Consider the following 9,193-nt stretch of genomic DNA (forward strand, 5'->3'; position numbering starts at 1 on the left):
AAATCTGTCTCTACCACTCTCATTAGATATGGTTTTTCAACCGACAAAAAACAGACACCAACAATAAATCTGTCTCTACCTATCTCTCTAGACATGGTACCAACCAATTTGCTGTGTGTGTGAGTGTGTGTGTGTGTGTTCAAAAAAAAAAAAATTTCCTGCCTTAAATCTGTCTCTACCACTCTCATTAGATATGGTTTTTCAACTGACAAAAACCAGACACCAACAATAAATCTGTCTCTACCTATCTCTAGACATGGTACTGTCACGCCAATTTTCTTCCCATCACAAAAACCTTCCTAACCCCCATTTACTTCCGGGGTCATTTCCGCTTACGTCAGTTCCTCTTACGTCATTGACAGCGATCGATAGCACTTTGTTTGACTCTTTTTTTATAATACAGCGTTAACAAAACGTCTGAATTATCAACAATAATGTTGATTTAAAGTACAGACATTTAACATTATATATCAATTAATATTACTGAAATGTTTCAACAATAATGTTGATTTAAAGTACAGACATTCAACAGTATTATATATTAATTAATATTAGTGAAATGGTTTCAACAATAATGTTGATTTAAAGTAGTACAGACATTTAACAGTATTATATATTAATTAATATTTTTTGCACGTTACCACGAAGACAGAAGTTCGCAGCAGCGGCCCTAACACTCCGCTTGAAATGTTGCGAAGCCTGCTGGTGTTTGACATAAGTCCCCTGGGACAGATAAAGACGGATATCATCCGGTGACACCACCATTTTCAGGAGATTTGGATTTATCGATCGCTGGCAATGACGTAAGAGGAAATGACGTAAGTAAGAGGAAATGACGTAAGCGGAAATGACCCCGGAAGTAAATGGGGGTTAGGAAGGTTTTAGTGATGGGAAGAAAATTGGCGTGACAGTACCAACCAATTTGCTGTGTGTGTGTGTGTGTGTGTGTGTGCGTGTGTGTGTGTGTGTGTGTGTGTGTGTGTGTGTGTGTGTGTTAAAAAAAACTAACAATAAAGATGGTAACTTTGCTTAAAAATATTTATTCATTCCGTAATTGTGCTGTTTATTACACGTGTATTTTGTAAACATTTTCATGACTTTTGCTGTGCATGCCTTCTCCGCGCTGCTGTGCTGCTGCGAAAGTCCCAAGAGGGTGTTCTTGCCCCCCCCCTAGAGATACTCTCTATTTAATCCAAAGAACAAAAGTGGCCGTCAATGGCAAATTTTTACCATTGGTCTCCAAACTATGGCCCGGGGCCAAACGCGGTACGCCGACGTCCAAAATCCGGCCCCCTGATTTTTTTTGGATTTTTAGATTTTTCTGGACATATTGGGCATCCCTAGACTCACAAGGTCATCGGCGAGACTTATGGTAATGGTACCGGGTATGATTTTTGAACATTTTCATGACTTTTGACCACTTTTCCAATGGATTAGTCGTTGTTTTCAAAAGGGGGTGGAGTCCTATAAAAAGTTTCAACCAATCAGACTATCGGAAAGGTTGTTTTCAAATACTATTGGTTGATGTATTGGCAGGGGAGGTCCTTTCGTACTCCGTCGGGGGTGTGGTCTCAAAGGACAACCTTCTTTTCGTCGTCAGTACGCATTTCCAATTCCGGCTGCTTCGAGACAAGACGTCTATCCACTTCTCCCGCAAAGACTCGGTTGGAGGAATTTGAGTGCGATTCAGAAAAATCCTACTTTTCCGAGGAGCGTCGAGGTAAGTTTTATCATTTTTATAAATTGAAACTGGCGTTTCGCTAATCATGCCTGCTGAAACAATAGGTTTCTCCATCTTTTTCATTTTCTCTTGACGCTCATACTAACAAAGACTTTGTTATAACCAAACCATTCACATATACATGTGTGCATGCATGTGTTAATACTCAAAGAGTCGTAAATCGCATTTTGACATAAAGTAACTCTCCCCCCTTACCCCCACCTTCCTCTGACCTCCCCTTTACCCCACCCGTCCTCTTACAGGGCCATCAATCACATTTTGACATAAGGTGTCTCTCCCCCTTAGCCCCGCCTCCTTCTGACCTTTCCTTCACCCCACCCCCTATGACCTTTTGACCTTAGGGTCGTAAATCTTTTTTTGACTAAAGGTGTATCCTTATATCTCTCTTACGTGCACCGTTTAGTTCATGGATCACGTCGTCCATTGTGGGCGTGAGGTGACGTTCACGTTGTATTGCCACATTTGCTTGTCGCATGTCAACACAGATCCTTACTTGATCCGGGTCTTTAGGCTTAGGTGGGGTAACTATTGGAGAGACCCAAGGTGTCGGTCCGGTCACTCTTTCGATTATGTCGTCCTCTTCCAGCTTTCGTAATTCCTTTTCGACCTTCTGTCGGATGTGGAATGGCACCCTTCTGTGTGGTTGACATGTTGGCTGTACATCTGGGTTAATGTGTAGCTTCACACTGAAATCTTTGAGCTTTCCTATTCCAGTGAACAGTTCTGGATAACTGTCAATCAGGTGATCTGACACACTCCTGATGGTGGGGTCCACAGCATTTACAATATGGATTAATTCAAGCTTACTTGCTGTGTCATAGCTCAAAAGAGAGTGTCCACTGCCCTTCAGCACATAAAAGGTTGTTTGCATGTTTCTGCCCTTTACTTTCACACAACACTCAAAAACACCAATAATAGGCAAAGCATGTTTGGACCCATATGAAAAAATCTTGATTTTGGCAGCACTCATTTCTGGCAGTGGCTTGAGCATATTGTATATGTTTTCACTAATAATGTTAACTGCTGCTCCAGAGTCAATCAACACTTCAACTTGCACATCATTGAGCAGTATGTGTGTTCTGGGGTGTTTGGGGCAGGCTTCACCATTTACTGAAAATACATAATCATCACTGCTTGATGAATCCCTGCGTGTACCACAGTCTGATGCAGTCACTCGATTTACACGTCTTGTGTTTTCCTGTTGTCCAAATGTGGTGTATCTATTGTGATCATGACGTATATTTCTGTCTTGAGCTGATTTTCTTTGATTTGAGCGGCATACCTTTGCAAAATGGTTTGGTTTTCCACATGCATTGCAGTCCTTGCCTTTTGCTGGACAGTCTCCTCTGTGAGGATATCTCCCCCCACAGTTTCTGCATTCAGTGTCTTTGTTATAATTTGTATTTCCCCTCTGATCACTTACTTGTGGTTTATACTTGTGTTCAAGTGCGTTAACAGCAGTGGATGCACCTTGTTCTATGCTCTCTGCTTGCTGTTCTGATATTTCTAACGTTCTCCCAAAATTCAGCAGCGCTTCCAGCGTCATTTCATGGTCTCTGAACGCCCTCCTGCGGATTCTCGTGGAAGTGCAGCTCTGAATGAGCTGTGCTTTTATTTCACTGTCCATATCGATAAATTCACAGTCTTTGGATAGCATCCGTAACCTCGTGTGATATGTGTCCAGATTTTCTCCCGGTTGTTGTGTGGCTTTCCTAAACTTGTACACAAGATATTGAGTGTTTTTCTTAGGGGTGAAGTATCCATCAAGTTTCGTTTTTGTTGTTTCAAAATCATCATCTTCGCCCGCAAGCGTGTCATATATGTCATGCACACGTTCCCCAGCTAAGTGCAGAAGCAAAGCCCTTTTTCTTCCATCATTCACAATCAGGGCCGGCCCGTGGCATAGGCCGTATAGGCAAATGCTAAGGGCGCCGTCCATCAGGGGGCGCCACGCCAGTGCCACAAATGTTGGAGGGAAAAAAAGAAAAAAAGTTGGTACTATTATTTCTAAATACATAAAATAATCCCACGTTAATTAAAATGCAAAGTAAAGCCTATTTAATAGAAATATTATTTGTTACAACATTACGCCCCCCCTCCCCTGGCACGGTGCGCCCCCTCCCTTCCCGTATCATAACTCTTTTTGGACGTCACCACATAAAAAAATCAACACAAGATGTCAAAACGGCCAAAACTGTCAGGTGCCCAGGGAAGAAAAAAGAGAAAAGAAGAGGAGAAACGAGAACAAGACAGAGGTAGCAGGTAGGTAACGTTAGCCTACATGAAATTATTTGTCTGTTACAGAATGTGATAGTAACCTGGCTTTTTAGCATTAAGCTAATGTTACATGATTCGGCAATTGCTAATCAATAAATAGCTAGTTCTGTTTTAACGTCGGGTTAATATTGTGGAGGGGGCTAAATTGTTATGGAAAATAATAATGTAACGTTAGGTAATTACAGTATTCCCTGGTGTACAGTAATTTGTAAGTCATTCTAGTTAATGCAATATTAAAAAGCACAAATAGAGAACTCTGTAGGATCCCCTTTTTTTGTAATATAGTTGTTAAAGTCATACTGGTTTGATATCTTGTTTTGTGCAGTGCCTTATTTATATTGTATTTTTAATTTATTTTATGCAACTTGTTGACACGTTTTATTTTGTGTTTATGTATGTAAAAAATATTGTATTTCATATATTCATTTTTTATTTTTTGAATTCATTTATTTATCCATATTTTTTTTATCTTGTTAACTATTCTGATTGTTAATTTGCTTTCTTTAAGTAAAAAAAAAGGTCAAAGACAAAGCTATTCGGTTTCTTGTGAGTATATACACTTCACTGCCGATGTGGGGGGGCGCCACCTAAAATCTTGCCTAGGGCGCCAGATTGGTTAGGGCCGGGCCTGTTCACAATGTTCATTGCAACTAGAAAGCTGTCAAATCGTTGGATCCACTTACTCCATCTTGTCCCGACAGAAGTTGGATCCATCTCCGTGTCAAACGGCAGAATAGCGGCATGGCTTGCTATGGCAGAGTTTAGCATTTTTATTTGTACCTTGCTAGTTTCTTAGCATCCACTGTATGTGCTAACTGGTTAGCTTTTAGCTTTATAACTCACGTTGCGAGTTGTGAATGTTCAGCATCGGAACTTCCTCCTTTCCTTCTGAACAGTCTTCACGCGAATATCCATTTGAGTCCTCGTCGCCACTGTAATGTTTGTAGGTGTACTTTGTTGCTGGTTCAATAATGAGACGGTTAGATTGATTTGGATGCTTTAATCATCAACCTCGCTTGCATGCACCTGTCTCATGGATCAGGCGTAACTGTTCTCACATTGTCCACTAGTGCGTGATGACGTCATCACGCAGCCAGCGTATATCTAAATATCACAGTATTTGTGTTTTACTTTCCTTATACTGTTACCAAATAAGATTATTTTAGTTTTACCAAGGTTTAGGGATAGTCTGTTTTTGTCAAACTCGTGGTATTTCTTCTCTTAATTTTTGTATTAGCTTTTGTGTGTTCTCTCCTGAACAAAACGCTGTTGTATCGTCCTCTGTATTAAGATTAGATCTGTACTGTTTTTATTGCAGCGACAGTAGAAAAAGGCATCTCAAAGACATAGGATGATACAAAGTGTAGTAGATGGCATAAAACACACACCTGCCTTTCCTCATTTCCTACTGTATTTATGGTGAATCCAAAAGGCCATGTATGCTTTGTCGTACTTCCGGGTCTTTTCATTCTGGTTATCGTCAATTGTTTTGTTTTCTGCTGACGACAACTCCTTTTTTCTTTTCATTCTTGTCACAAACTTCTTCATCTCTTTGCCTATGTTAGCTCTGTACACGTGTTCCCGTGTATTTACTACAAACAAACCCTGTTTCCATATGAGTCGGGAAATTGTGTTAGATATAAATATAAACGGAATACAATGATTTGCAAATCATTTTCAACCCATATTCAGTTGAATATGCTACAAAGACAACATATTTGATGTTCAAACTGATAAACATTTTTTTTTTTTTGCAAATAATCATTAACTTTAGAAATTGATGCCAGCAACACGTGACAAAGAAGTTGGGAAAGGTGGCAATAAATACTGATAAAGTTGAGGAATGCTCATCAAACACTTATTTGGAACATCCCACAGGTGTGCAGGCTAATTGGGAACAGGTGGGTGCCATGATTGGGTATAAAAGTAGATTCTATGAAATGCTCAGTCATTCACAAACAAGGATGGGGCGAGGGTCACCACTTTGTCAACAAATGCGTGAGCAAGTTGTTGAACAGTTTAAGAAAAACCTTTCTCAACCAGCTATTGCAAGGAATTTAGGGATTTCACCATCTACGGTCCGTAATATCATCAAAAGGTTCAGAGAATCTGGAGAAATCACTGCACGTAAGCAGCTAAGCCCGTGACCTTCGATCCCTCAGGCTGTACTGCATCAACAAGCGACATCGGCGTGTAAAGGATATCACCACATGGGCTCAGGAACACTTCAGAAACCCACTGTCAGTAACTACAGTTGGTCTCTACATCTGCAAGTGCAAGTTAAAACTCTCCTAGGCAAGGCGAAAACCGTTTATCAACAACACCCAGAAACGCAGTCGGCTTCGCTGGGCCTGCGCTCAACTAAGATGGACTGATACAAAGTGGAAAAGTGTTCTGTGGTCTGACGAGTCCACATTTCAAATTGTTTTTGGAAACTGTGGACGTCGTGTCCTCCGGACCAAAGAGGAAAAGAACCTTTCGGATGGTTATAGGCGCAAAGTTGAAAAGCCAGCATCTGTGATGGTATGGGGGTGTATTAGTGCCCAAGACATGGGTAACTTACACATCTGTGAAGGCGCCATTAATGCTGAAAGGTACATACAGGTTTTGGAGCAACATATGTTGCCATCCAAGCAACGTTACCATGGACGCCCCTGCTTATTTTAGCAAGACAATGCCAAGCCACGTGTTACATCAACGTGGCTTCATAGTAAAAGAGTGTGGGTACTAGACTGGCCTGCCTGTAGTCCAAACCTGTCTCCCATTGAAAATGTGTGGCACATTATGAAGCCTAAAATACCACAACGGAGACCCCCGGACTGTTGAACAACTTAAGCTGTACATCAAGCAAGAATGGGAAAGAATTCCAAATGAGAAGCTTAAAAAATGTGTCTCCTCAGTTCCCAAACGTTTACTGAGTGTTGTTAAAAGGAAAGGCCATGTAACACAGTGGTGAACATGCCCTTTCCCAACTACTTTGGCACATGTTGCAGCCATGAAATTCTAAGTTAATTATTATTTGCAAAAAAAAAAAAAAGTTTATGAGTTTGAACATCAAATATCTTGTCTTTGTAGTGCATTCAATTGAATATGGGTTGAAAAGGATTTGCAAATCATTGTATTCCGTTTATATTTACGTCTAACACAATTTCCCAACTCATATGGAAACGGGGTTTGTAGATGGATCAATAGAAAAACTCCCCTCACGACCTGCTATCTGAAAAACCCAGTTTTAATCTGTGAATACCGTAGGATGTCATTAATGTGTTACTGGAAAAAAAAAAAGGGGTTAGATTTGTTCACAGATTCTGTTAAAGACATTATGGGTCACAGAAGTCCATAAAACTTGAACAGAAAGTTCATTGTTCGTCCCTTGTCAGCAGTGTGCTTCTGGGGAGGAGCACCTCTGTTGCCTGTAGAGCAGCTGTGGGGCAGCACATTAGCCCATTAGTCATCTTGATTTAGGTTGGTCCACAGTCCAAACATATTTAGCAGCTTTAAATGGGAAATTAAACATGAGCAAAATATGCCACCATTAAGTGTTAGCGACGGAGAGCAAGGTGTTAGTGGCAACGACCGTGCCTCTATTTAAACTCATTGAATCAGGGCCTTCTTTCCTCCCATGAGGTCTGTGGAAGACGACGAACCCATTCTTAAGAGAAAACCCTGAATGTAAACAAAACTGCTTCACTGCTTGAGTGTGAGTTAAGAATTTAGAGCAGTGGTTCTTAACCTGGGTTCGGTCGAACCCTAGGGGTTCGGCGGAGGTCAAGACACACCCGACTCATCGTGTAAATAAAAAACTTCTCCCTATCGGCGTACTATGGATACCCCCAAACAATATTATGTTTTGTCAACCAAGACAGCCCCACAGCATCCAGAGCCTTAAGGAACTCCGGGCGGATCTCATCCACCCCCGGGGCCTTGCCACCGAGGAGCTTTTTGACTACCTCGGCAACCTCAGCCCCAGAAATAGGAGAGTCCACCACAGATTCCCCGGGCACTGCTTCCTCATAGGAAGACGTGATGGTAGGATTGAGGAGGTCTTCGAAGTATTCCCTCCACCGATCCACAACATCCACAGTCGAGGTCAGCAGAACACCATCCCCACCATACACGGTGTTGACATTGCACTGCTTAATGCAAAGTCAGCATGTAGCTCATATAACAATGCTAAAGATGCTAACCTATGGCATGATGTTAAAACTGCTCAATTATTAATAGCTCACATAGCTATTTTAGTGTTGCTAACCTAGAATAATGTTATCAGAATCAGAATAGTTTTATTCTGATTCCGATACCCCATACTCTCTGAATAATGTAATACTAGCATGTAGCTCACATAGATATGCTAATGATGCTAACCTAGCAAGATGTTTAAAATGTAACGTTAGCATGTAGCTCACATCGCTTGCTAGTACCGCTAACCTTAAATTATGTTAAAATGTCATCTTAGCATGTAGCCCACATAGCTATGCTAGTGTTGCTAACTATATGATGTTAAAATGCGAAGTCAACATGTAGCTCATATAACAATGCTAAACATGCTAACCTATAGCATGATGTTAAAACTATTCAATTATTAATAGCTTATATAGCTATTTTAGTGTTGCTAACCTAGAATAATGTTTGTAATGTTAGCATGTTGCTCACATAGCTATGCTAGTGTTTTTGTCTTCATGTAATTATCTTGTAAGTCGGAAGAAAAGCTCAGTATGGTTGGAAAGAAATGGAAAATTGAGGATGTTTTAGGAACAAAAGAAAATGGGTTACAACCATACACTGAGCAGTCATATAATAAAATACAACGATTATCATTAGAGATGTCCGATAATACCGGCAGGCCGATATTATCGGACATCTCTAATGATAATCGTTGTATTTTGATAAATGCTTTAAAATGTAATATCGGAAATTATCGGTATCGTTTTTTTTATTATCGGTATGGTTTTTTAATTTTTATTTATTTTTTATTTTTTATTAAATCAACATAAAAAACACAAGATACACTTACAATTAGTGCACCAAACCAAAAAACGTCCCTCCCCCATTTACACTCATTCACACTCATCCACACAAAAGGGTTGTTTCTTTCTGTTATTAATATTCTGGTTCCTACATTATATATCAATATATATCAATACAGTCTGCAAGGGATACAGTCCGTAAACACAC

The 9,193-nt window shown here is 40.3% G+C and overlaps 1 long non-coding RNA gene across 3 annotated transcripts in view; it reads right to left on the reverse strand.

Moving 5' to 3' along the window:
- The window catches only part of LOC133646942 (uncharacterized), a 143,103-nt gene that overhangs the window by 21,485 nt on the left and 112,425 nt on the right, over positions 1 to 9,193 (reverse strand). The window lies entirely within an intron of this gene.

Source organism: Entelurus aequoreus, linkage group LG03, assembly GCF_033978785.1.
Source record: "Entelurus aequoreus isolate RoL-2023_Sb linkage group LG03, RoL_Eaeq_v1.1, whole genome shotgun sequence".
Taxonomy (NCBI): Eukaryota; Metazoa; Chordata; class Actinopteri; order Syngnathiformes; family Syngnathidae; genus Entelurus; species Entelurus aequoreus.